Source organism: Propithecus coquereli, unplaced genomic scaffold (assembly GCF_000956105.1).
Source record: "Propithecus coquereli isolate 6110/MARCELLA unplaced genomic scaffold, Pcoq_1.0 Scaffold56, whole genome shotgun sequence".
NCBI lineage: Eukaryota > Metazoa > Chordata > Mammalia > Primates > Indriidae > Propithecus > Propithecus coquereli.
Genome location: NW_012151507.1, coordinates 3,739,411 through 3,746,499, shown reverse-complemented (window position 1 = coordinate 3,746,499; position 7,089 = coordinate 3,739,411). Strand labels below are relative to the sequence as shown.

The window sequence follows — 7,089 nt, the reverse complement described above, 5'->3', positions numbered from 1 at the left end:
CTGGTAGCTGTTCTGAACTTACACTTTTTTTTTTTTTTAATAATACTACCTGAGTTGAGGAATTTGAATGTGACCTTATGTAAACAGAGTGGGTCCTTTTCAGAGAAATATGTGGGATCAAAGTGCTCAGGAAGACTGTATAGTTAGGAAGCATGAGACCAACCCTAATTACAGAATCACAAAGAAGAAGAGTGGAGAACAATGTGGTACAGTGGAAAGAGAACCACATGAGATTTAGGCCACCTGTTTCACCTTGGCAAAGTTAATTAATTTGAGGGAGCCTGAGTTTCCTAATTTATGACATTGAGTAAATTAAACTAGACAGTAACTATGCATAAGAAATGCCAAGGATAGTCTCAAAAACACAGATTCCCAGTCTCCACTCCAAGATTCAGGTTTAGAAGATCTGAGACTGGACTAGGATTATATTTTAACCAGTTGCCCGGGTGATTTTATTGCAGACTGCATTGGAGAAGAGATCGTGTGCGAACCACTCAGTGATTCTAATAGTCTATGCTTCCATGAATTTTTGGTTTTACTCTTATTTGTTTCCCCCTTAAGATGCCTGTGACGGGAGGGGAGGGCTCACATTCCAGCTGCAAGCCCTCTCATTCAAGCCTCCTGCTGTCGCCAGCAGTGTCCTTGGAGTCTGGTTCAAAGCTGAAGAGAGCCAACCACGAGCTGCGGGCGGTTGGCGGAGGGGCTGGCCTGAAGGGCGTGAAGTGTTTCAGCCAGAATGTACTGACGCACGACCAGGAAACCACAAGACTGGTGAGAACCTTTCCAAGCCTGAGCCTTCTGATCAAAAGAGGTACAGGAAACAGCTCTGCCAAGAGTCCTCTCTGCTGCCGGCTGGGGCTCTGAGCTTCTGAGCCTCTCTGAGTCGATTCCCTGAGCAGACGCTATCACCCAAGGAGCCACCACTAAAGAGCATTTTCTTGATTCGCTCTGAGGTGGCCCCACCAGAGGGTGGGAGTGAGTTGCTGTCTCTTTTTCTCTTTCTTGTTTCTTTCTTTTTGCAGAGGTTGCCATCTGACTGCTCACTGTGATTTTTCGGAAGTCACAGATGACTGGATTACCCTATGCCAACTGTCTCTCCTTTGGTGCTCAGGGCATGTATACAAACACCAAATCCCCAAACTCTTACCAATACCTAGGTCCCCTGATTAGCAAATCTATCAATAATAGCCTGGACTTCAACAGGAAAGAGAACTGGCAGTTTCTTCATTCTTGCTTCCCAATCATTATGCCTTTTCCTGGGCTGCACTTCTTTTTGCTCCCTCTAAGAATAGACTCAGATAGGAATTGCCTTCAGATCTCTGTCACAGATAAAGATCATATCTGGATACAAGGTCAAAATAATTTTGTTCCTGTGTATTCTGTCTCCTCTTTTGACCAGAGTAACTGCCAGTTGCCATGCATTAAATCACATCATCCTATGGCAGATCCATTTAAGAGCTGAGACCAGCCGGCTAACTGAACCATGTCCTGAGAGCTAGATGATGGAGAAATTGGACTAACCATGGAGCACTTCAAATTGATTGCTTCGTAATGGCATATTTTTCCTGGAAAGACAATAGAATCATTCTGAACTGTTGATTCTGTCATGGGTACAGGCTTCTATGTACAGGAAAACAGAGAAAGTGTGATGAGTTTTTCATTTGGCCTTCTGCCTTTTTTCTTGCTTTCTGCCCTATATTGCTTGTCTCCATTTTTATTCTGTAAATCCTGATTAGACAACCCATCAATATTGACCATGTGGCATAAAATCTACAATTGAAATCTAGTTCTTACCAAAATCTCAGCAAGTATGAGGTGGCCAACAGCTTTTTTGAGATGATGTCCTGAGTCTTAACTTGGGTTTCAATCATTTCAGGAAACATGAATAATTCAATGGTGAGAGGACGTACACCCTCTGCAAAGATGTCAGAAGTCAAGGTTCAAGAGACTCTACACACAAACTGAGCAGCATTAATCAAGTGAATTCTAAATTATTTCTCCCCTGGGAATGTTATGTGAAGTAGAGACTTTGCAAACACATTGTGCTGCAGTGCAATTTGGGACATGCCTTTTTTGGGGAAGTGCTAACTTTGTACTCTGCTGACACCAAACATTCGCAAATAAAACCTTTTTTTTTCTCTCCCTCTCTCCTCCACTTTTGGCTTAGTTTATCCTACCAAAACACACTTCAAAAGATTTCTTTATAGAAAGAATGTTTCAAAAATATAATATTTCCATCTGTTATTTCAATAATACATGCTCTGGGACTCTCTTTATGCACCATTTTCCTTTCTTTGCTCCCATTTAGATGTATAAATATTTGATTCTAAAGCTCTGAGGAATAGTCAGCCAATTGGGTCAGTGAATTGTGAACATTCTTAACCCTATAATTTTGTCTGTAGCAGGCACCTCCTGCTGTGAAACTAGCTGCTAAGGCATTATAGCAATGTAATCCTCAGACTGTTCCATCTCAGGGTTACTCTGAAGTGGAGGGAAGGAAGCAGTTTTAATTTTGATAAAATAAACTTTATTTTGTAACTTTATTATTTGTTTTTCTTTCTCCTTTCAACACTTCATAATAGATGTGTCTGGTAATTTGAAGTCAGCCTCCCTGGTTGAGGTGCCCCTACACCACTCCTTATTCTTGTAGCTTTTTAAAGAGGCAGCCACATTGGACACAGCATTTGGTCCTGTCATTATGAAGTACAGAACCTGAGTTTTTATACCTCTCATGAACTGAACCAAGCCATATAGTGACTCTTCTTAAAAATATTCAAATGGTACATTCCTAATGGGTGGCAACAGAAGATGCATGGACGCTGTCATACGACCCATATATATTTGGGAATGTCAGGCCATGTGAAAAATTTTAAGTTACTTTTCTGCTCACTAGGTTTTACTCACCAGACCTTTATTCCAGCAATTATTGAAGCAATTGCAATTTAAGATTACAACATGAATTTCATGGGAACCCCCTCTTGGATATAAACTGAAACATGTTCCCAGGAATAAAAGATCTTTATGGGTGAAATTTAATATATTTTGAATCAATCCCAAAGAGATCTTTTGCTGTGTGTGAAGAATAAAATAAAAATTCCATTAATAAAATTTTATGGCTATATGGGTGGAGAAAAATCTTTTCCAGGATAAAAATATTATCCTGTTTCTTCTCAAATTAAAAAAAATAAAGATATAGATAGTCACTTAAAACTAAGCCTAATTATTAGAATGTAAATAGCCAAATTTTTCTGGAGACAATAGGCTAAAACTACTTCAGAGCTTTAAAATGTCTATAATTTTGACCAAGAAATTTTAGAGTCTACTCAGGAAATACAACTTGAAATGCTGAATAAATGTAAAAAGTCATTTTGATGACATTGGAGAGCTATAAGCAGCTAGAAATTGAAAGTTCAAGGTGTTCCAAACAATGAAAGAGCCAAGAGATGAGCCTTCAGATATTCACTAAGGTAATTCTAATGGCAATCCTAATGGTAGAAAAAGAAATCCTAGATGGGAGTATGGGAACACAGAAAGAAATAAAGAAATTAAAATGGAATGCAAATAAATGGAAAGGATAAATACAGATGCCCCTCAATTTATGATGGGATTACATCCTGATAAACTCACCGCAAGTTGAAAATGCTCTTTTGACTTTGGATATTTTCAATTTATGATGGGTTTATTAGGATGCAATCCCATTATAAGTTGAGAAGCATACTGAATGGTCACTTTCCCACCGTCTTAAAGTCAGAAAGTCATAAGTTGAACCATTGTAAGTCAAGGACTGTGTGTATTGAAGTAAATCTAAGTAATTATAATGATGATGTCTTGTGGGGTTAAAGGATACATGTGGAATCAAAATATATGACTTCAAAAGTACAAAGTATGGGTGGGGATAATGGCGTTAAAGTCCTAAGGTACTTGCATTTATAGCAAATGGCAAAAGTACTAATTCGTATCAGTCTTTTTAAAGTTAAATATGCATGTTGTAATATTTAGAGTAACCACTGAAAATAATGGATCCTGTATAATTAACAAAAATAAAATAGAAAACAAACAGTAAAATGGTAGGTTTAAAATCAAATGTACTGCTAATTACATTAAATATAAATGGACAAAATATTTAATTTAGAAGACTAAAGTCATCAGATTTGCATTAAAAACATACACACAACCATATGCTGCTCATAAGACACACATTTTAAATATAACTAAACAAAAATTTGAAATTAAAAAGGTACAAAAATATATAGCATGTAAACAACAATTTAAAGCTGGTATATCTATGTTAACATCATACAAAGAAAATTTTAAGGTGAGAAGAATTACAATAGGTTCTGAGGGACATTTTTTAACGGCAATACACCAAGAAGATATAATAATCCTAAATTTCTATATAGCTAAGAACATGGTCTTCAAATATATGAACCAGAAACTTAATTAAAAGAAGAAATAAATTCATTTACAGATATAGAGAATTTAACATATCTCTCTTAATATCTGATAGAACAAGCAGACAAAGTCAGTGAGGGTGCAGTAGATTTAACACAATTAATAAATTGTGTTAATAAAATGACCTGAATGACCTATAAAGATTACACCTTCATTTTTAGTGCACCTGAAGCAATGTTTTGTGACTCTCAAACTCAGAGCATTTGTGAAGATTTTTTTCTCAAATAATGTTTCTTTTGGAAATGTCATGCTGTTGCTTCTAAATATAGAATAAACTCTGTTAAGCTACCCTAACTGACCCCGTAGGCCTTCTGTAAAACATTCACTGATACCTACAGCTTACCAAAGTCTGCAGCTAGTAGGATACTCTCTAGTATGCTTATATACATCACATCACACAAATTGAGTTATATGCTTATCAATAGTATGTTTTTAACCTGTTTGTAACAATTGTATTATTTGTTTATATGTTTTAATTAAATATTATATAAAGTGATGAAATATATATTACAGAAATCAATAGTTTCAATAAGTGCTTTGCAAAGACTTGATAAATAGAATTGGCTAAAAGATTGTCAAATTAGGAAACGGTTGGGACTGAAAAGATTGAAAACAAGTTATATAAATCTAAAATCCTGCATGTAAGTTGCTTCATGTTATCTTAAATTTCTCTCTCCACCTGAAAGAAACCAGAAGTGAAAATCATGGATAATACTGTGTGTGGTTTGTGGGTTTTAATACAAGAATACGAGAAAAAAATTAAATATTCTTGTTAGTGGCTACTAATTCAAAATAAATGCCTAAGCCTTTCATCAAAAGATTGGCAAATGAATGAAGTTTAATGTTTTAACGTAAAATAAAAATATTTGTATTAGTTTGCTAGGACTGCTATACCAAAGTACCACCAACTAGGAGGCTTAAACAACAGAAATTTATTTTCTCACAATTCTGGAGGCTAGAAGTTCAAGATCAAGGTGTCAGCAAGGTTAGTTTCTTCTGAGGCCTCTCTCCTTAGCTTATAGATGGCTGTCTTCTTCTCCCTGGTCTTCCTTCTGTATATGTCTGTATTCTAGTCTCTTATAACAACACCAGTTATATTAAATTAGAGCCCACCCAAATGACCTTTTTTTTTTTTTTCTTTTTAGAGATGTAGTCTAGTGGCATGACCATAGCTCACAGCAGCCTCAAACACCTGGGCTCAAATGATCCTTCTGCCTCAGCTGCTCAAGTAGCTGAGACTACAGGTGTGAGCCACAGCGCCCAGTCTAATTTCACTTTAACTTAATTACCTCTTTAAAGACCCTATCGCCAAACATAGACACATTCTAAGGTACTGGTGGTCAGGACTACAACATATAAATTTTGGGGGCATAATTCTGCCTATAGCAATGTGTTGTAAGGTATGATTTTCATGATTCCATGCTTTTACCAATTTTTTGATGAGGCAGCCTGTTAGCTACCTACTGAGGTGCATGATTAATAGAGTGGGCTCTGCAGCCAGAACGTCAGCTCTGCCATTTACCATAATCCAATGGTTTGTGGAGAGGATGGACTTGTGATCTCTGCAAGAATCTGTTTGCATGAATCGATATGGTATAGTTGTTCCTCGGTATGTGTGAAGGCTTGGCTCCAGAACCCCCAAGGGTACCAAAATCCACAGATGGCTCACATCCCTTATATAAAATGACGTAGTGTTTATATATAACCTACACACATCCTCCTGTATACTTTAAATCATTCCAGATTATTTACAATACCTAATATAAATGCTATATAGTTACAATACTGTATTGTTGTACTGCTTAGGAGGCAGAGGAGTTATGCGCAAAAGCGAAAATCAGGGTAAACAACAATGGCCAGGACAATGGCATGATGTCTTCCTTTCCACCTGGTCTCATGAACCGGTTTTTTAGCCTTTTTATAGAAAGATATTATAGACAAAACCTGTAGGATCTGTTTCCCAGAAAGATTTCTGGAGACTCTGGGCACAAGCAGAGCTGCAGTAGGGCCCAGTGACAACATGCAACCCAGACTAGGAAAGAAGAGCTCTCTCTGTGCCTCATCTTACAACATAGGTCTTGCAGTCTGAGGCCCAACCTGTCCACCAGCATAGACCGCTTCACCTGGTAGGGCAGGGCACTGTCGGAACAGGCAACTGCAGGGTGCTTGACAAGGAGGCCATCAAAGACATGTATAAGTGTACTCATTCTTCACACAGGTAAGAGCCTCTCTTGGGGTCTTGTAGAGATAATTGGGAGAAATTGTGAGGTTTAAGGTACCCAGGAGCAGGAAAAGACAAGTTCCTGAAAAATTTAGTTTTTAAATGTTGGTTACTTTTTATACCTAATGTCATTTTGGTTATGATAAGAAACTTTTTTCTGTAAGGTTCTTAGTCGTCCCTTTGACAATTTTTTTTTCATCACAATATGATGGAGAAATGTGACCTCATAATTTTGGCAAATATTGACTCAAGAATTTTCTTAGAAAACTCTGTGTGTGTGTGTGTGTGTGTGTGTGTGTGTGTGTGTGTGTGTGTAAAGGATTTATAGTGCATCCTTGGCTGTGTAGCCCAACCTTTACCACACTACCTCTCCTTTTAGGTGGGAAGGAAAATTATTTCCCTAGCTGCTGGGAGTT

The 7,089-nt window shown here is 37.4% G+C and overlaps 1 long non-coding RNA gene across 1 annotated transcript; it reads left to right on the top strand.

The window, feature by feature from the left end:
• Positions 1-573: 573 nt before the first annotated feature.
• On the top strand, positions 574-1,660 carry LOC105821124. The gene is made up of 2 exons (XR_001138046.1): positions 574-771; positions 1,400-1,660. It is a non-coding gene; the product is annotated as an uncharacterized LOC105821124 (long non-coding RNA).
• The last annotated feature ends 5,429 nt before the right edge of the window (positions 1,661-7,089 follow it).